Here is a 20,556-nt window from a genome sequence, read left to right on the forward strand (position 1 = left end):
TTTTTTTGTTAATCCTCACCCAAAGGTATTTTTTCTGGGTTTTTTTTTTGTTGTTGTTGTTGTTGTTTGTTTGTTTTTTTAAAGAGAAAGTGGAAGGGAGGGAGGATGAAAGAGAAAAGAGAGAGAGAAAGATCAATGTGAGAGAGATACATCGATTGGTTGCCTCTCCTATGTGTCCCTAAAGGGATCAGGGGTTGAACCTGCAACCCAGGTACATGCCTTTGACTGGAATTGAACCCACGACCTTTTGGTAAGGGGGCCAATGATCTAACCATTGGGAAACACAGGCCAGGGTGACAACCTTATTTAAAAATGGACAAAGGATTAAACAGACATCTCCAAACAAGATATGCAAGTGGCCAATAAGCACTTAAAAAAAGGCTCAACATCATTAGTCATTAGGGAAATGCAAATTGAAACTGTAAGATACCTCTTCACACCCACTAGGATGGCTAGAATAAAAAAGACACATACAAGTGTTGGTGAGGATGTGCAGTAATGAAACCCTCACATATATACTGGGACTCATTGAGGTTGGGAATATAGACTAGTCAGCCACTTTGGAAGACACTTTACCAGTTCCTCAGATGTTAAACAGTTTTACTGATAACACAGCAATTCTGTTCCTAGGTGCGTACCCAAAAGAACTGAAAATATATCTTCATATAAAACCTGTACACAAATGTTCATAGCAGCATATTCATAATAGCAAAAAAGTTGAAACAACCCAAATGTCCATCAACCGATGAATGGATTCACAAAATCCAGTAGATGCATACAATGGAATATCATTCAGCCATAAAAGGAACACTGGAGAATGGGTGAACATGCTATGACATGGATAAACATACTATGACATGGATGAACTTTGAAAACATTATGCTGAGTGAAAGAAGACAAACACAAAAGCCCACATATCATTTTATTCTACTTATATGAAATATACAGAATAGGCAAATCCGTAGAGACGGAAAGTAGATTAGTGTTTGCAAGGAGCCAGGTGAGAGGGAAATGAGGAGAGACTGCTAAGGAGGATGGGGTTTCTTCTGTGGATAAATAAAATATTCTGGGATTGGTGCTGGTGGTTGCACAGATTTGTAATATACTAAAAATACTGAATTGTACACTTTAAAGGTGATTTTTATGTTCATTGAGTTAAGTTGTAATAAAAAATTGCAAAAAAAAAAATAGAACAAATGATTGGCCAGGAGCCAGGGCACATTATCCAATCAGCTTCCCAGAGAGGAAAGCTTTGAAGGCCTGAAGGGCAGGCTGAGTCCTGGGAAGGAGCAGGTGCTACCACTGGAGGCACAAAACAATCAGACAATGGTTTTGATTCAGACACAATCTAATTCATCAGTAAATAACTTTAGAAATAATGTATAAAATTTCAGAAAAGAACAACCAAGCATCTTCCATTGCTGGAAGCTTCTTTATATGTATTAATTATGCACTTTTTATTTGGAATAGCGGTGAATGGTACATAATTAATACAAATCAATGATGCCTTTTAACATTCTGATCTCTGGTTTGCTCAATAAGTTTCAAGAAAGCTGCAGAATACATTTGAGAAGGGTACAAATGGTTCTGTAGATATTGGGACTTCAGTCCCATCCGAGCAGAGCATGGGTTTATGGGAGAGGCTTGTGGTAAGGACTGGATGCTGATTCCTCAGTCGTGTTTTCCTTCTCCTGGTCCATGCTGAGCATTGCTCTGTATGCATGGAAGCTTCTGTGCCAAGTTGAAAGTACTTTTGTTTATGCAAATAGGAAAACATGCAACCCAATTATTTCCACTAAAGCTGCAGTAAGTGAAAGCCCAGACTCATGTTCCGCTACCTTGAGGCCATAGTCCAGACTGACCCTCTACATATTTCCCCGGAGTGGAGTGGTAATAACTGCCCATTGCTTGTGCGATTCAGGAGTCCTGGGTGTCGTTGGCTGTCAGGAGATACGGTCTTGTGCTGACCTTGTGTTAACTTGGACATGGAACGTCACTGAAGCAGACTCTTGCTTTGTTCTGAAAGGTGACTTGGCTCCATGCTGCCAACAAGTGCTGGACTTGCCCTTCACTTTCCACCCTCTCAGCTGGGATTCATATTTACTACAAATCTTCACATGTATTGACACATTTTTCCCTCCTAGTCATTTTCAATTTTCAGGAGCTGAGACTAAGCAAGATCATGACCTTCCTAAGGGCACACCATTACTAAACAGCACAACTAGGATTCAAACCCAAGCTACCAATGCCCTACCCAATAACTGTAAATTGTTTGAAACTTGAAAAAATATTTCCATTGATAGGAAATTGTGAGGAGCTGGGAAAGATGGCAGTGAAACGGCAGGGTTACAAACACCCTGGGACAGGCGCTGTTAGCTGTGTCACTGACACCCACTCCCACCTTATTCCTTGGTATCAGACTCTAAGGTAGTCTGGGGTGGCAAGGCATGCAGCTAGAAATCTCACATGTACCCTCAAACTTCTTTTCCTTGAGGAGTGTTAAGTTGCCAAGTTCTGGCCAATTGTATAAGCTAAAGGTTCTAAGACTGCTTTTACAAGAACAGCCTCAGCCTGTGCACCTGAGACTTAGATTCGTTGTCAGAAACAGAAGGGCTGAGACATTGCCTTACTTGCAAGTTAACGAGTTAGCCTACCATAGTTTATAGACCGTATATATACTGTCAGGAGGCAGGAGGCGCTCTGAGTCAGAGAAACAGGTGATTACTCATGGCAAAAGCAGCCAGAGCAGGTTCCTCAATCCCAGGGGGAGGACACAGTGAGAACCAGAATCTACCTGCCCATTGTGTTTGCATCACAGTAAAGGAATCCCAAAATTAGGAGGCTCATAAACTATTGGTACATTTGCCTCTTGAGATTACTCATTACTCAAATTTCCTTCAGGAAAGAGAGGGAAGGCATCACTAGGTTATAAACTTGGAGAGTAAGAAATGTTGCTAGGATGGAGAAGGAGAGCGTTCTAACTCTCCAAATCCCCCTGGAGGTTCTCTACCTTTAGGGAGATACTCTCTCAGTTTCCAAAGATTTGCTATTGAAATGTGCCTTTGCTCAGAAAGACTGGACCATGCAAAAATGAACTATTCTTGGAGAATTTTCTTCCAACACCGAGGGTTCAGCAGTCATGTCACACCACAAGGAAAGCCCCAGACTAAGGCTGGAGAAACAAAAACAGAAAGGGCCTGGGGCCTTGAGAAGCTGAACTAGTCTAGCTCCTGTTCATACCTTGCTTCCCCTGGGCCCCCTTGCTAGGAGCAAAACAATATTCTAATGGCTAAGAGAAGAAAGAAAAAGTGGATTGGGGAGAGACAATCATTAAAAAGGCAGAGTATGGCAAGAAGTGCCCATTTCATTTTCAATGCAACATGCCCTCTGGCTCCGCATGCTCTCCCACTCTCCCCTGGCTCCGTAAACAGCACCTCTATCAGCTCATTGCTCACACTTCCAAGTTGGCATTTTTTATTTTTCCCTTTTCCTTATCTCCCACATTCAGTTAATCAGAAAGCCATGAATTGTACCCCAAAAATATATCTCCTTGGTCCACTTCCCACCGTGTCACCTTCCCATAAACCTCACCTCCTACCTACCACTCTCCCTACTGCCTCTACATTTCCACCCACCATCCTCCCATTTTCCAGTTCAAGAGCAGAGGTTCCCTCATTGAGACACCTGGTCCTTTTGACAGCTGGAGAAGGATGGGGCACTACAGGATAGTACTTCCCTATAAGGAGGAACTAGCTTCAGGTGGGGGGGGGGGGGTGCCCTTCACCCCTTGGGGCTGTGTGGGTGGTTGGGGAACACCCCTAGCTTTTCTGCCTGGAGGGAACAGGCCGCTAGAAGCAGGCTGACAGAATGCATACTGCGCATGCCTGTGCTTCTGCAGGCCAGTCTAACCTGTACCAGGAACAAGAAGCAGGTGTGGAAGAGGCTGAAGGTCCCAGGTGCTGGCTCTTCCATTACAAGGCGGATGCCTAATTAAAAACACCAACTTATTGCCCTAACCGGTTTGGCCCAGTGGATAGAGCATCAGTCTGCGGACTCAAGGGTCCCAGGTTCAATTCTGGTCAAGGGCATGTACCTTGGTTGTGGGCACATCCCCAGTAGGGAGTGTGCAGGAGGCAGCTGATCGATGTTTCTCTCTCATCGATGTTTCTAACTCTCTATCACTCTCCCTTCCTCTCTGTAAAAAAATCAATAAAATATATACATTTTTAAAAACCACCAACTTATTCAAATACACATATTTTTCTAAAGGCTGGACTGGAAAAAGCCAGACATTTTTTGCAATGCCAGAGTGGAGCCAGTTGGCTTGTTGGCTCCATTTCTTCTGATAAGAAACACCTTCTTGATGGCTGAAGAAGCCTGGGGTGCCAGTGGGCAGCACATGTAGATGGAGACTGACTGTCACCAGCGAGGGGGGCTCCTCCACCTCTGAAGGCTGTTCAGGTCGTTGGGACCACCTTGAGAGATCCTGGCCATGAGGGAAACATCTGCCAGTGGTCAGCTGACAGGGTGCTTGCTGTGCATGTGCCTTTCACATGCCAAGTGGACCCAGTAACAAGAGACAGGTGTCTGGAGAGTCCAGGGGTCTTAGGCGCTCGCTCATGGAGCACAAGGTAGATAAAAGCTCTAACTTACTCAATTCATATATTTCCTCCAAAGGCTCTGCTGGAAAAAGCTAAACTGCCCTGCCTTGCCAGGGTGGGGCCCGTTGCGCTGGCCAGACATGGTTCCCTGGAATAAGACACCTGGATATGTTGACAGTGGAGAAGCCCAGGATACCACTGGGCAAAAGGCCCAAGTGTGGACAGACTATTGCCAGGATGGGGTGGGATTCCTCAACACCTGGAGGCTGGCAGGTGGTTAGGGACAGCTCCCGGATCCCCTGTCTTGAACGCACAGGCTGCCAGAGGTTGGTCACGACGTGCCTATGCCCATGCATGTATGGAGCTGATAAGAGTAGCCAGGGTTCTGAAAATGGAAGAGCCAGGAGAGGTCGAGTCACAGGATGGGTCCTTGAGGGACAAAGTTTATGCCATGTTGCAAGCTTTAAACTACCCAATGAGCAATATTTTAACTGAATGCAGGATTTCAGAAGCCTGGGACCTCTTGAGGCACTAAGTACAGTGGGACTAACTGTGGCCGATTTGCTGCTGCAGCTACAGGGAGCTTGCCATTGGGTGGCCCTCTCCAAATGGGAAACCATGCAGGTGGTTGAAAACAGGCACCAGCTGGACAGGCCAGGAGGGCCAGCTGCCAAAGCCCACTGTGCACTCACGAGCAGCCCAACCCAGGGTGGTCAGGGACCTGGAAGAGCCCATGGGTTGGGAGAGGCTGGGTCACAGGAATAAAATCTTGTGGACATAAGCATTTGTGCAAATCCAGTCACTGCACTACACAAATTCAGATATTTCCCCTGGAAAGAAGAGCTGGAGGACATAGGTCTGCCTTGCAAGGGTGGGGCCAGGCCAACTGACTGAGCAATCTTCTATACAGGCAGTCCTCTGGTTACGTCGGACTCAACTTACATCATTTCATGGTTACGTCACCATCTCCCATTTACAGTATTTATAAAAAAGAAAAAGTTCCATCATTTCAATGTATGTACATATGTGTTTTGTGTTTTTTATTATTTATTTACCACAAGTAAAGATCAGGAGTTATCTTTCTTTTAAATTTTTTTACTGTTTTACTTCATTATTGCTATGTATGTGCTCCATGTGAGTGACGTAGGTGCTTATATAGGTGGGTTCTGATTTATGGTGAAAATCGAGTTACATCATGCTGTAGGAACAGATCTCCAACGTAACCTGAGGACTGCCTGTAATAATAAAAGTGTAATATGCAAATCGACCGAACGGCAGAACAGCAGAACAACCGTCCGGACAACCATGCTATGACATGCACTGGCGCCAGGCTAGCCAAGTCGTGTGTGAGGTGATTGGTCAGAGGGGCCCTGCCATCACTCCATGATCACCCCAAAGAGGGAGGCCCAGGCAACCAACCTGAGGGCTGAAGTGGGAGGGCAGGGCCTCCCTCTGTGGGGCAATCGATCGCAGGGCTCCCGGACTGCAAGAGGGCGCAGGCTGGGCTGAGGAACCCCCTCCCCCCAAGTGCACAAATTTCATGCACCGGGCTTCTAGTCACTTAATAAAAGCAGCTGGGACCACTGGTTGCTGGAGAAGCCCACCAGGACCCTCAAGAGTCAGGTTTCCATAGAGACTGACTGTGGCCAATTTTAGCTGCCACCTTAAGGTTATTTTTAGAAGTTAGGCCACCTCCTCACTAAAGATTCCAGGTGGTTAGGTTGGGCCCCAGCTGACCCAGGTTGGCTGAAGGGATGCTACTGCCCAACCAATGTGTGAAGCACATCAGAATAGCCATGGATCTGGAACTGACACGGGTTGGGAGAGCTTGGGTCACAGGATGAGTTCTTAGAGAACAAGGTGATGTCACCTTGAAATCCCTATAATACCCAATGAGTAATATTCAGACTGAGTGCAGAATGCTGGGTTACTCGATTGCCTTGCTAGGGTGGGGCTGGGAGGATGATTTGGGGTGTGCTCTATAACATACACCTGGGAGCTAGAGAAGCTCTCCACCCGGGAGGCAGCAAGTCCAAATGAGAATGACTGTCTCCAACATGCAGCTGCTGCCCCAGGGTTGTTTTGAGAGGGTGGTCTCTCTCCACACTTGAGAGTATGCAGGTGGGTGAGGCTGCGCCCCAGCTCCTCAGGTCTGAAGGGCCCTGCTGCCTACATACAGCCCACGGAAGGAATGCAAACTGTGCATGCGTGGACCTGGCCGTAGGGGTGCCAGGGACCTAAGCTAAGGAGTAGTTTGAGAGAGGACTGGTCACAGGAGCAGAATCCCTGTAATACAAGACAGCTGCCTACGTCTAAGCCTCAAATTAGAAATTAGAAAATTAGCCACTGCTGTGGCTAGAGGGTGAGCACATTCTCCCTGAAGGCAGAGCTGGAGGGTACTAGCTTGTTTGTCAGGGCAGGGCCAGCCGGGCTGGCTGACAGGGAATCATCTCAAAAGAGACACCTGAGACCTTGATTGATGGAAAAGCCCAGGACTTCTCATGCTGAGTCCACATAGGGCTGACTGTCTCTAATCTGTAGCTACCACTTCAGGGTGATTTCTAGAGGTGGTCCATATAGTCATTGAGGACTATCCAGGCCCCAGCTCTACAGGTTTAAAGGACAGCTGCTGCCCAAAGCATGGCAAAAGGTGCATTCTACAGCAAGCATGTGCAGAGCAGTTCAGGGCAGCTAGGGATCTACAGCTAGGCACAGTCAGGAGAGGGTGGGTCATAGGTGGAGGCAGGGGGTGGGGAGAAACATATCCCTCCTCTTAAGCCCTAAAATATTCACTAAGAAAATTATTACAAAACACAGAACTCCAGGTTTTGGACTGCCTTGCTAGGGCTGAGTGGTAAGTGAAGCTGGGGTAACTACTGGTAAGACACCCGAGAGCCCATAAGGCAAATAGGATTGACTGTGGTCATTTTGGAGCTAATACTCCAGGGTAGACTTCTGGAGGAGGCCCCTGTGGGAGAGGCTGCTTCATAGAAGACTATCTGGTGGTTGGGGCTGAAGGAATGCCTACTGCACAAGTCCCGAGGAAAGAGGAAAGCTAGAGAAAAAGTAAAATGCTATCATTTTAACCAAGCTGCTAAATTATTAACATTATGAAGGTTGAGGCTTGAATAAAGGATTCTTATCTTAACTACCCTGGTAACTTAAACTTTTGAACTTTGCAGTCCTGTCAATACTTAGGTATATACTAGTTCATTGTGCGTCAAGCCTGGACATACATTAAACCTACAGATAGCCCTCTGACTATCCCCTAAACCAGTGATGGCGAACCTTTTGAGCTCAGCGTGTCAGCATTTTGAAAAACCCTAACTTAACTCTGGTGCCGTGTCACATATAGAAATTTTTTGATATTTGAAACCATAGTAAAACAAATATGTATATTTTTGATATTTATTTTATATATTTAAATGCCATTTAACAAAGAAAAATCAACCAAAAAAATGAGTTCACGTGTCACCTCTGACACGCGTGTCATAGGTTCGTCTTCACTGCCCTAAACTAAGGTCTCAGGACATGACCAGACCTCCTGGTGCCCATCCTCAGACCGGCTGGCAGCCATCATCCAGAACTTCTGACATGTGACTAATAATAGTCCTAGACCAATCCAAGGGCTAAGAATGCAGGACTGAATATTCTCAAGGATATAATTTTTACAATAAAACTGTTAACTTTTATTTCTTCTTGGGAACACTTATAGGCTTTTGCCTAGCTGTTTCTAGTTTGCAACTCTAAGACCTTTGAATAAAATTTTATCATTTATTTCTGGCCAAAGCCTCCTGACTCTTTGTATTCAGTCGACATTTGTGGTGTCAGCATTGTGAATCCAAAAAGTTCTCTGCTTTAATTTCAGCACTGTTGGATTTGAGCAAGGTAGCTGCTTGAAATTTTTATGCTCTGGGGTCCCAGTGGTGACTTCTCTTGCTTCTAGTCTCCCTCCTCAAGTTGAGGCTCAGAGCTTTTATTCATGAGTTCTCTGATACCAGTTTTTTGTCTAAATCGGCTACAGAATAACAACCCCCATCTGCAACACCAGCTGGATTTATGTTTAAACATTGTAGTCAATCCTCTGTTAATTATCTATTTTGATGGACCTCTGTTACAAAAGACAATTTGGAGTGACAGTGGCCACTTGGGGATCTTTTGAAATTACAAAATTAGTGTATTTACATATACAATTAGAAACTTTTAGAAATAAGAAGCTGAATAAGAAGCATTTTCAATTAGTACTTAGAGGCCTTTCAGTAATTAAATGATTCAAAGATAGCCTTACCATCTCTTTTGTCGTTTTGTCTGGCCATGATAGCTTTCAGGGGAACTTATCTTTACATGAGATCTTCATCCTCTAAAACAGTGGTTATCAACCTTGGCTGCACATTAGAATCATCTGGGAATCTTTTTAAAATCCTGATTTCTGGGCCTCATCCTCCGGAAATTCTGTTTCTTTGTTATGAGATGGGGCCACAACATTAGTAACAAAGAAATAGAACTTCCGGAGGATGAGGTCCAGAAATCAGGATTTTAAAAAGATTCATTACTAATGTTGTGGCCCCACCCCATAACACAAAGAAACAGAATTTCCGGAGGATGAGGCCCAGAAATCAGGATTTTTAAAAAGATTCCCAGGTGATTCTAATGGGCAGCCAAAGCTGAGAACCACTGCTCTAAAAGTTACCCTAAAACTCCTACCTCAGGAACTCTACTAGTTATATGTATAAACACATTGGTTTCTCCACTTGAACTGTTTAAATAAAATAGACCAACTTAGTCAAAATAATTTAAAAATATAATGGTCATTTAAAAAAACCCTTTGTTCTAAGTCTACCTGAGAGCCCACCCCCTTTAAAGAAAAGGAATCCAAACATATCAATGCATTCTGTGATTGATATGCAGAAGCTTCTAAAAGGAAAAATGACTTTTTAAAAAAAACTCCAAAAGGATCCCCAAAGAAACTCTGGGTATCTGAGCAGGTGCTTTAATTTTTCTTAAAATGTAAATTGCTGCTATGACTCCAAGGCTCCTTTCCAAGGGCAAACATAAATCTTAATTGTCTTCTCCACAATATTAATAAGAAAAAACCTTAGCCATCTGAAATAATACACTTAACTTACCTCAACTGCTATAAACGATTGGGGTTTTTGCCTTATTGTACCATTCTCAGGGCTGACATTTTAAAACTAGAGGCCTGGTGCACAAAAATTTGTGCACTCGGGGAAGGGGGGCGGTCCTCAGCCTGGCCTGTGCCCTCTCGCAGTCTGGGACCTCTTGGGGGATGACGACCTGCTGGCTTAGGCCCGCTCCCCGGGGGAATGGGCCTAAGATGGCAGTCAGACATCCCTCTGGCAGCCCTGGAGCCCTCGGGTGATGTCCACTTGCCAGCAGGGAGCAGGCCTAAGCTGCAGTCAGACATCCTTAGTGCTGCTGAGGAGGCGGGAGAGGCTCCCACCACCACTGCTGTACTGGCAGCCATCAGCCTGGCTTGTGGCTGAGCAGAGCTCCCCCTGTGGGAGCGCACTGACAACCAGGGGGCAGCTCCTGCATTGAGTGTCTGGCCCCTGGTGGTTTGTGTGTGTCATAGTGACCAGTGATTCCCAGTCGTTCTTCTATTAGGGTCAATTTGCATATTACCCTTTTATTATATAGGATAGAGGCCTGGTGCACAAGTGGGGGCCGGCTGGTTTGCCCTGAAGGGTGTCCCGTATCAGGGTGGGGGTCCCACTGGGGTGCCTGGCCAGCCTGGGTGAAGGGCTGATGGCTGTTTGCAGCTGGTCACACCCCCTTTAGGGTGGGGGTCCCCACTGGGGTGCCTGGCCAGCCTGGGTGAGGGGCTGATGGCTGTTTGCAGGCTGTCAAGCCCCCCCAAGTGGGGACCCTCACCCCATGGAGGTTTGGCCAGCCTGGGTGAGGGGCTGATGGCTGTTTTCAGGCTGGCCACACCCCCTTTAGGGTGGGGGGGGTCCCCACTGGGGTGCCTGGCCAGTCTGGGTGAGGGGCTGAGGGCCGTTTTCAAGCTGGCCAAGCCTCCCCGGTGATGGAAGCTCCCAGTGTCTCCTTTTTTTCTTTTTCTTTTTTATTCTGGGATTTATTTACCTTCTATAATTGAAACTTTGTAGCCTGGAGTGGAGCTCAGAGCCGGCCAGGACGGGCCTCCTGCTCGCTCCATCTCTGTGGCCATGGCAGGCTGAAAGCAGGTATCTGGGTTTTTTTACCTTCTATAATTGAAACTTTGTTGCTTTGAGTAGAGCTCAGAGCCGGGGAGCTGGCTTCCTCCATCATTGGGGCAACCAAGCCTCCTGCTTGCTCCAGCTTCGTGGCTGCCAGCCGCCATCTTGGTTGTGTTAATTTGCATATAGTCGCTCTGATTGGCTGGTGGGCGTGGCTTAAGGCATAGTGAAGGTACAATCAATTTGCATGTTTGTCTTTTATTAGTGTAGATGAAACTATCAGGTCTCTGGTTACATATGTGTTGTATGTGTACTAGTATGTCTACCTCTGAAGGATATTACCAAAATTGGTATGTAAAATGCTCTGTCTAATTGGCTTAAATGAATTAAGCACTTATATGAAAGTTCTTTAAAATATAATATAAACTAAGCCAAATACTGTACAGGATCACATAATCTGGAAAAATATTTGATACTGGAGATGGTTTGCATTTAGTGTGGCTAAATTGGCATGTCTTTGTGGATATAAACATCCTATATAATAAAGAGGTAATGTGGAAATTGACCATCATGCCCTTGCACAAGATGGCTGCCCCATGTAGTCAAAGATGGCTGGCAGGGGAGGGCAGTTGTGGGCCATCAGGCCAGCAGTGAAGGGCAGTTAGGGGCAACCAAGCCAGCAGGGGAGGGCAGTTGGGGATGACCGGGCCTGCAAGGGAGGGAGGGCAGTTGGGGAGAACCAGGCCTGCAGGGGAGGGCAGTTAGGGGTGACCAGGCTGGCAGGGGAGGGCAGTTAGGGGTGACTAGGCTGGCAGGGGAAGGCAGTTGGGGCAACCAGGCTGGCAGGTGAGGGAAGTTGGGAGCAACCAGGCCAGCAGGGGAGCAGTTAGATGTCGATCAGGCTGGCAGGGGAATGGTTAGGGGGTGATCAGGCTGGCAGGCAGAAGTGGTTAGGGGAAATCAGGCAGGCAGGCAGGTGAGTGGTTGGGACCCAGCAGTCTCAGATTGTAAGAGGGATGTCTGACTGCTGGTGGGATCAGGCCTAAACTGGCAGTCAGACATCCCCTGAGGGGTCCCAGATTGGAGAGGGTACAGGCTGGGCTGAGGGACAACCCCCCCAGTGCACAAATTTCGTGCACCAGGCCTTTAGTTAAGTATAATAGTTTTATTCTATCTGGGTTTATTAGTTAAATGAGTTCATGTTATCTCTATTACAAAATTTGTCAGAAAGAATAACTTGGTATAATAAAACTTTTATATCTAACTTATCCATAATTGTTAAAATAAAGTAAATCAGGTAAATGTAAGTAGGATGAAAATGTTCTTTTTAGTTGTAACTTTTTAGTAATAACTGTATGTGTTATAGTATTTGTACTTAAAAATAGTTTCCCAAAATCTTTTAGTACCTTGAAACTTTACTGTTTTGTCAGCTAAATTAAATGACAAATAGTCATTAAATATCCAGATCATTTCCAAATAAGATAAACTATTGAAACATTAACTGCTAAATAAATCTTGGTTTACCTACTTTTGAATTCTTATTACAGATAAGCTAAAAGGTAAATTTGGATCTGTCGTGAATATATGTAAACTAGAGGCCCGGTGCACCAAATTCGTGCCCTTGGGGCAGGTGTCCCTCAGCCCAGCCTACACCCTCTCCAATCTGGGATCCCTTGGGGGATGTCTGACTGCTGGTTTAGATTCCTGTGGGATCAGGCCTAAACTGGCAGTCGGACATCCCTCTCACAATCCGGGACTGCTGGTTTCCTAATGCTCGCCTGCTCGCCTGCTTGCCTGCTTGCCTGCCAGACTGGTCACCCCCTAACCACTCCCCTGCTGGCCTGATTGACACCTAACTGCTCCCCTGCCAGCCTGGTCGCCCCCAACTGCCCTCCCCTGCCAGCCATCTTGTGGTGGCCATCTTGTGACCAACTTGTGGGAGGGCATGACAGTCAATTTGCATATTACCTCTTTATTATATAGAATAAAATAACATGAGTAACAATGGTAAAAGAAGGTATAAAGTATGAGAAGGCATTTCTGAGGACATTTATAAAAAGTGATTTGTCTTACAATAAGTTGGTTATTTCTGAATAAGAGGAGACAAAATAGGGTCAAGGAAAGTTGTGAAAAATTTATAAAAAAGGAATCTTGAAAAAGAAAATATGATATGATCAAGCTAAATAAGATAAAGTTAATTAAATCAAATTAAGTAAATGAATTTAAATATTAAAAGAAAGCTTATATAAATTAGAGCTTTGTTCTTTTTCTGTTAAAAAGACAAAGTTGTCCTGTACTATTGTATGCTCTTAATAAGCGATTATAAAGAGAATGCACAAATGAAAGATTTTTTGTTTTATTAAAATTATTTTCTGTGCTCTGTATCATCAGGTCTTTGAGTACTTAGGTAAACCAAGTCTTTTTGACATTAAAAGAGCTAAATTTTCCTTAAAACCATTGAACTTTCTGTATTTGCCTACAAAGTCTTTGTCACTAGTATCCTATATAATAAAGAGTTAATATGCAAATGGTCATCACGCCATCACACTGTAACAGCTCAGCCACTCAACACTGGGGAGAGAGAAATGGGGACCAGCCAGGCTGAGGCCTGGGAGAAGGACAAGCCGCCTGCCCTGCAGTCCTGAGTGCCAGCGGCTACACCTGTGGCCCGGGAGAGGGACAAGCCGCTCACCCCGTGATCCTGGGTGCCAGTGCTGCACCTGCGACCCAGCCCAGGAGAGGGACAAGCCTCATGCTCCATGGTCTTAGGCACCAGCAGCAGGGCCTGCGGCCCAGGAGAGGGACAAGCCACCCACCCTGCAGTCCTGGGCACCTGCAGCTGCAGGCTGGGTGAAGCTGCCTGCCCACAGTCCCTTGCAGCTGCAGCTGGCCTGGGCGAAGCTGGCATGGATCCTGGATGCCTGCAGCCAGCCAGAGCGAGGGAATCCTGGGTCCCAGTTGCAGGGCAAGGCAGAGGCAATTAGGGGTGATCAGGCCAGCAGGGGAGCAGTGAGGGGCAATCAGGAAGGCAAGCAGAGGTAGTTAGCAGTGATCAGGCAGGCAGGTAGGCGAGCGGTTAGGAGCCAGCAGTCCCGGATTGTGAGAGGCAGTTGGACATCCCCCGAGGGGTCCCAGATTAGAGAGGGTGCAGGCTAGGCTGAGGGACCCTCCCTCCCATACACAAATTTTGTGCACCGGGCCTCTAGTTAAATTGATAACTAAGTATTGTTTCACAGTGATCTATTGATACTTGCAATTGGCAAGCTTGGACTTTCATTGTGGGTTCTTGTCCTACGAAGTTTGAAGAATGAAATTTTTGACTAAAAGATTTTAGCCAAAAGTCTGGAAGTTTATTGCAAGCATATACAAACACCCCCCTGGGGAGGGGTCCCCAAAGGGGAGTCTGCCTGGGGAGGGTCCCCAAATGCGAAAACCTGTTCTGTCTCTCTCTAAAATGGGGAAAACATAATTCTCTGAGTGTCTTTGTTCATCCCAGTTTCTAATTGGATCCTTCCTTATATTACATACCCCCCCATTCTTTCCCGCATGGTATCAGTTTCAAAGTTTCAAAGCTCACCAAGCGCCCCCTCTTCTTCTTCTCATTATCTTGTAACATTTTCCCCTCCTGTCTCTGCCCCGTTATGGTATGTCTTCCTCTCCCATGGAACCCCCTTCCCTAAAACTGCCTTTCCTGTCTCTAAACTCCTTTCACTATGATTTTATTAACCAAGTGTTTTAAAACTTTTGACATGTGGAGAAAAAGGAACACTCGTGCACTGCTGGTGGGAATGCAGACTGGTGCAGCCACTATGGAAGACAGTATGGAGTTTCCTCAAAAAACTGGAAATGGAACTCCCATTTGACCCTGTGATCCCACTTCTAGGAATATATCCCAAGAAACCAGAAACACCAATCAGAAAGGATATGTGCACCCATATGTTCATAGCAGCACAATTCACCATAGCTAAGATCTGGAAACAGCCTAAGTGCCCATCAGTAGATGAATGGATTAGAAAACTGCGGTACATTTACACGATGGAATACTATGCTGCTGTAAAAAAGAAGGAACTCTTACCATTTGCAACAGCATGGATGGAACTGGAGAGCATTATGCTAAGTGAAATAAGCCAGTCAATGAAGGAAAAACACCACATGATCTCACTCATTCATGGATAATAGAGACCATTATAAACTTTGAACAATAATAGATACAGAGGCAGAGCTGCCTCAAACAGATTGTCAAACTGCAGCAGGAAGGCCGGGGAGGGTTGGGGGGCAGGAGGGAGGGGGGTAAGAGATCAACCGAAGAACTTGTATGCATGCATATAAACATAAACAATGGACATAAGACACTGGGGGATAGGGGAGGCCAGGGGATTGTCAAGGGTGGGGGGGTGGGGGGGGGAAGGACACATATGTAATACCCTTTGTAATACTTTAAGCAATAAAAAATAAATAAATAAATAAATAAATGAAAATTCAAATGTTTAATAGTTTCTTCTTAACTTAAAAATAACTTTGTGATTTTTTTCAGAAGGTCCTTTGAACTCTTTAAAGAAAATCTCTCTCTTTATAAAAGGGAGGTGTTAAGCTAAGTAAACATATTTGATATGTTAAAATTACATGGGAAGCATTGTCAATTAAAAAATAATAATGTATTTCTATGTAAATATTGTTATTAAAATAAATGTTCTAGAAAGTATATAAACCTCTTAGAAGCCACATGTCCTGTATGTTTTCATTTGCAAATTTAGTTATCCTAAAATATTGTATGTTGCAGAGAAAGCACATTTCTTTGTCAATTTCATTGTAATCAGATCTTTAACCATGTAATTCTAAGCCTTTGTCATTTACAGAGTCATTGTCTTACTCTGTTTCATTTTGCAAAAATGTTTCATATTCAGTGAGATTAATGAAGAAAGGACTAACACCCTAAAGTACAGGGTTCTGATAAACTTTCACATTATATCATTTAACTAGGTAAGAATAGGTAGCACTCTAAGGAAAAACCCCCTAATAGGTCTGCCTATGGATTTGTAAAATTGTTAACAAAAGGTCAAGATCAACAAGAACAAATTACGTGGAACTGAATGAACTGATGAGGATGATTATAATTTTTATGACTTTATTTGAAACATAAATAACCTGGTTCATTAATCTTTTGTTTTTAAGATATAAGGATATCATTTCTCTTAAGCTACCTATGATTTATAGTAATTTGGTAAATTATACCTTTATGAGCAGAATTGAGACATTTGTCTTTTTCTCTCTATTTGATTCCTCCAGAATTTGGAAACTATCAGTTAGTATTCTTATTTTCATGGCAATATTATTATTTGCATAGTATTAATAAAAACCTGTTTTCTTTGTAACAGGACCAATTGGAAACTATGACAGACTTTGACTAAAATGTCATATTTGAGAGAAGCATGCATAGACTCAGATATGACAGGACAACTTTAAGGAATTAAGATTGACTTGTGAAAACCAATAAAACCCTTGGAAATATAGGCCTGATACCTTGCTTACAGTGTTTTCAGTATCCTTACCAAATGAATAAGGAAAGTCACTTCCTGGCAGGTGCAGGAACCTCAATAATTTGGGAATGTTGAAATCAGAAGAATTCACCAAAATCTATAAATATTACAGGTGAAGTCTGGTGGCAAGTCCTTGCTTTGGCTTTTTTGGCCTTGGGAGAACATTTTAAACAATCTGAAGATTCCTTATAAAAAATGTCAGCAGAGCAGATTAAAGAAGCCTATATAGTTAATTACTATTCTTGATGCTTTTATGTAAAACAACATGCCACCATTATTAAAAGTAAACTCATTATACAAAGAAATTAGACTAATTTGGCTATCTTTGGTAAGATGAGGGTGATTTTACAAAGAAAAATTATGTTTCAGTGATAAATCTTTGTGGATGTTAAACTCTAGTGTTGCTTATTACTTTTAAGGTTTTGTTTTTGAATTGAATCTTGAATTCTTCTAGTTCTTTGAACATCTGGCCACAACTCTCTAAACTAACATTCCCAATTTTTGTTTCATTGTTTGACTTGGAGTTTTTGAAACTAAAACTTTCCTTTTTCCCAAGCCATACAAGCTAACGTGAGACAATTTGGGGTTCATTTGGATTGGAACTCTGTGTTTCCTGAACTTGAGCGACTCTTTCCTTCACCAGGTTACGGAAATATCTGCCATTATGTCTTCAAACAGGTCCTCTAATTTTTTCCCCCATTAGCTGCTCTGAATGGGTGCTTTTTTCTACCTTGTTTTCTAATTCTCTGATCCGGTCCTCAGCTTCTTCTAGTTTACTGTTGAATCCTTCCAGGGTGTTCTTTATTACAGCTCATGTCATTCTTTATTTCCACTTAATTCTTATCCATGTTGATGTATTTCTCATACAGCTCTTTATAATTCTCATTAAGTTGCTTGAAATTCTCACTCAGATGCTTGAGCTTCCTTATAACCATTTTAATTATTTATTTCACAAGTTACTTGCCTCCATGTCATTTAGTCCCTTTTCTGGTGATTCTTTCTTTTCTTTCATTTGGGGGTTGTATTTTTGTCTCCCCATTTTTGCTGTTCCTTTGTATTTGTTTCTATATATTAGCTCAAACTGCTATGACTCCCAGAATTTATGGCTGATCTTATGTAGTAAGTGTTTTGTGGGGCCCAGTGATGCAGTCTTTTAGATCTCCTGAGCTAGGGGCTGTAGGAAAGCCCCTTACTTGAGTTTTTTGGGTTCTCTTCTTGTATTTGAGTCTTGAATATTATTGTCCTGTTCATGGATGGAGTCTCCCCTCAGCCTGGCTGACTATATGGCTTACCCCCAACCACATTGTGTGAGTTGTTGTGGAGGTGCTGACTGAACAGAACAAAATATAACACAACAAAACAATAAACAGAAGAAACAAAACAAAAATGTACATAAGATCCCTACAGCACCAACAAAAGCAACCACCAGAGAAGAATTAGGAAATAGAAGAGAAAGTAAGAATTATAGAAGAAAAGCAAGAAAAAATATGAAGAGAAAACAAAACAAATAAACAAACAAAAGCGCAAACAAAAAAATAACAAAAAGGTGGGGACACTATATGTAGATGCATAGCTGAAATAAAGAAAAGAGGAGGAAAATGGGTTAAATAAAAGAGGGAGAAAAGAAATGAAGAAAATAAAAAATCTTTGAAAAGGAAAATAGAGGAGAAATCAGATAGACCTAAAATAAGAAAAAGAAATGAGAAAGCAGGAGAAAAAGAAAACAGAGAAATAAAAGAAGGGGGGGGGGGGGATTGAGTAGTAAAAAAAAAGAACAAGGAAAAAAATGGAGTAGGAAAATGGAAGAGGAAAATTCGATATAAGAATGAAAAAACAGAGACTAGAATAATAACAAATCAATAAAGCAGATAGATAAAGAAGATAGATTTCAAACGGGAAAAAGAAAGGAAAGAAAAAAAGAGAATTAAAAAGGGAGGAGAAAAAAAGAAAAGAAAAAAAAGGGAGAAAAAAGTAAAAAACAAAGTGAAGTGGCGTTTGTTTCAGCAAGTATAGTGGCCCATGCGAGTTCACTTTGGATCCCACTCTTCTGCTCTTTCTGCCAATTCTGGGCTTCCTGTGAGGTACTTAGGTGCTAACTGCATCAGGAACTGTCCTTCGGCTTTCAGCAACCTGCTTGAAACTCCAAGTGATCCACTGATCCACCATTTGTGTCGGTCTCCATGGGCCTTGGCTGCAAGCAGGAGGGGCCCTCCTCTCTAATCTCAAATTACATAATCTCAGTTTCCACACCTGTAAAATGGATATCACGCTTAATCACGTGAGAGTCAAGAATTTAACAGAGGTTTGGCATAGAATAGATTTCAGCTCTCGTTAATGAACTTCAAAGGCTGGTCCAGTCCTTGAGCCCCTCCTTTCCCTAGTCTCCCTCATTCCCCTCCTGGCCTATGTCCTTTCTTGTGCGTTAATCCTGTAATTACTCTACTTAAAAATGAAGTATGCATTCACAGAGATGACCTTTCTGCCTTGTCTTCAATAGTAAGGTGCTAATTCAACACCAACAGGAATCCCAAATTTGGGGGTGCGGTGAAGAATGAATCTTTATTCAGTGCAAAACAGCTCAATTGTGATTCAGCACAGCTGTGAGGCAGCCTTGGGGCCAGGCCCCTCTCCAGCTACACAGCTCTGCTCTGCTCCTTGCTAGTCTGCTTTGTGCCATGTTAGTCTGCTTCTCCTCCCCTGCACTTTGGTCCACTCCATTCTGTGCCAGGCTGCTCTGACCTTCAAAGGTCGGCTCTGCTCCTGGGAGACATTGTGTCAGTGTTTCAGCTCAGCCAGGGAGAACATCTCCACTCTAGATAAAAAGCAAAGTGTGTTTCCAGAGCCAGAGGGAGCTGGCTTATATGGACAGAGGCCCCACCTCTGGTCCTCACAGTTTGATTGGTCCAAAAGACACTGTCCTGATTGATCAGAATAGAGCCTCTTGGGTTGGTCAGAGCTATGTAGCTCTCATTGGCTGGGGAAAGCTTCAGTCCTCTTGTTGAAATAGGACTCCAGGAACTCCTTAATGAGGGCTGGCTCAGATGCAGGAACACAGTGTAGGCAGGCAGTTCAGTGCAGTCTTCTCCTTGAAGTGCAGTTTGTGTGAGAGGCCCCTGTATAGAAATGGATGCTAGGTCCTGGCTTTCGTTGTTTTAAATCTGAGCCCAGTGAGCTACCCGAAGGCCTTAGCAGGTGTCTTCTTTCTCGGGATCCATATAAACCTTGTTTGCATTCACTTAGCATGTTTGTGGGGCCAGGCTGGGCTGCTCCATGTGGCCTGAGGGGGAGCCCAGTCTGGGGCTCAGTGGGGACCCAACCAGAGAGAGGTCAGTCCTATTGGGACTTTCAGGGAAAGCTTTCCATGACAGTATTTGAGCAGAATCTTGCAGGGATCTTTATGGAAAGATAAAGTTAAAAAGGGTGAATGACAACAATGGGATGAAGAAAATGAGTGGAGAAAGATAAGCCAGGAGTAAATTGGTTCACAAAGCATTTGCTGGGCGTGGAGTTCTGTACATTTGCTGGGAGCCACGAATTTGGCTCTGAGCTTTCTAGTGGCCAATATAAAGTTTCCACCTCAGTTCTGTGACTGCCCATATATGTAATGCACAGGAGTGCTCCTGGCCCTGAGAACAGAGGCTTTTCTCCTGAGAGTCTTCAGAAAGAGAAATTACAGAATGAAGGTGATCAAGGTCCTGCACATGATCCCTACTGAATATATCATGGAGCTTCTCTTATGGCTGCAGAGAGGGCAGGAGCGCTGCAGGGGCAATAGCCAAGGGGCGTGTTCATCTTCTTTTTAAGTGAAAGTTGATGGCACAGTGCAAAGTGCAGTTTGGATAAAGCAATCATCAAAGGTGATGAGGGGGCACAGGCAGTATATCAAGGACAAGGGATATGTCCCCTGTCCAGACCCAGCCAAAACCAGGCACTGGCACCTCCCCTTTCACCCCACCGTCACTTTCTGGCATGGAGACCCTCACTCTATGGAATGGAGGTGGCATTCACGGGCATGCTGGGTTGCACCTGGACCCCAATAAGTCTCTAGACTTAGGTAAGAGGGCCTCCTTGTATTGAGTGAGGACCAGGAGGCCGTCCAGGAAGGCCCTCAACCACAGGGCGTGGGTGTGACAGCAAAACCTGGCCTGTGTTTATTGTTGGTCTTTTCCCCACCCCCTGATAGGTCTGCCTATGAGAGCCAAAGCTTTTGGTCTGTTCTGTGCACTGCTGAGTCCCCAG

This window comes from Myotis yumanensis, unplaced genomic scaffold (genome assembly GCF_028538775.1).
Source record: "Myotis yumanensis isolate MYYU_CA2020_CCGP unplaced genomic scaffold, mMyoYum1.0.hap1 SCAF_2, whole genome shotgun sequence".
NCBI lineage: Eukaryota > Metazoa > Chordata > Mammalia > Chiroptera > Vespertilionidae > Myotis > Myotis yumanensis.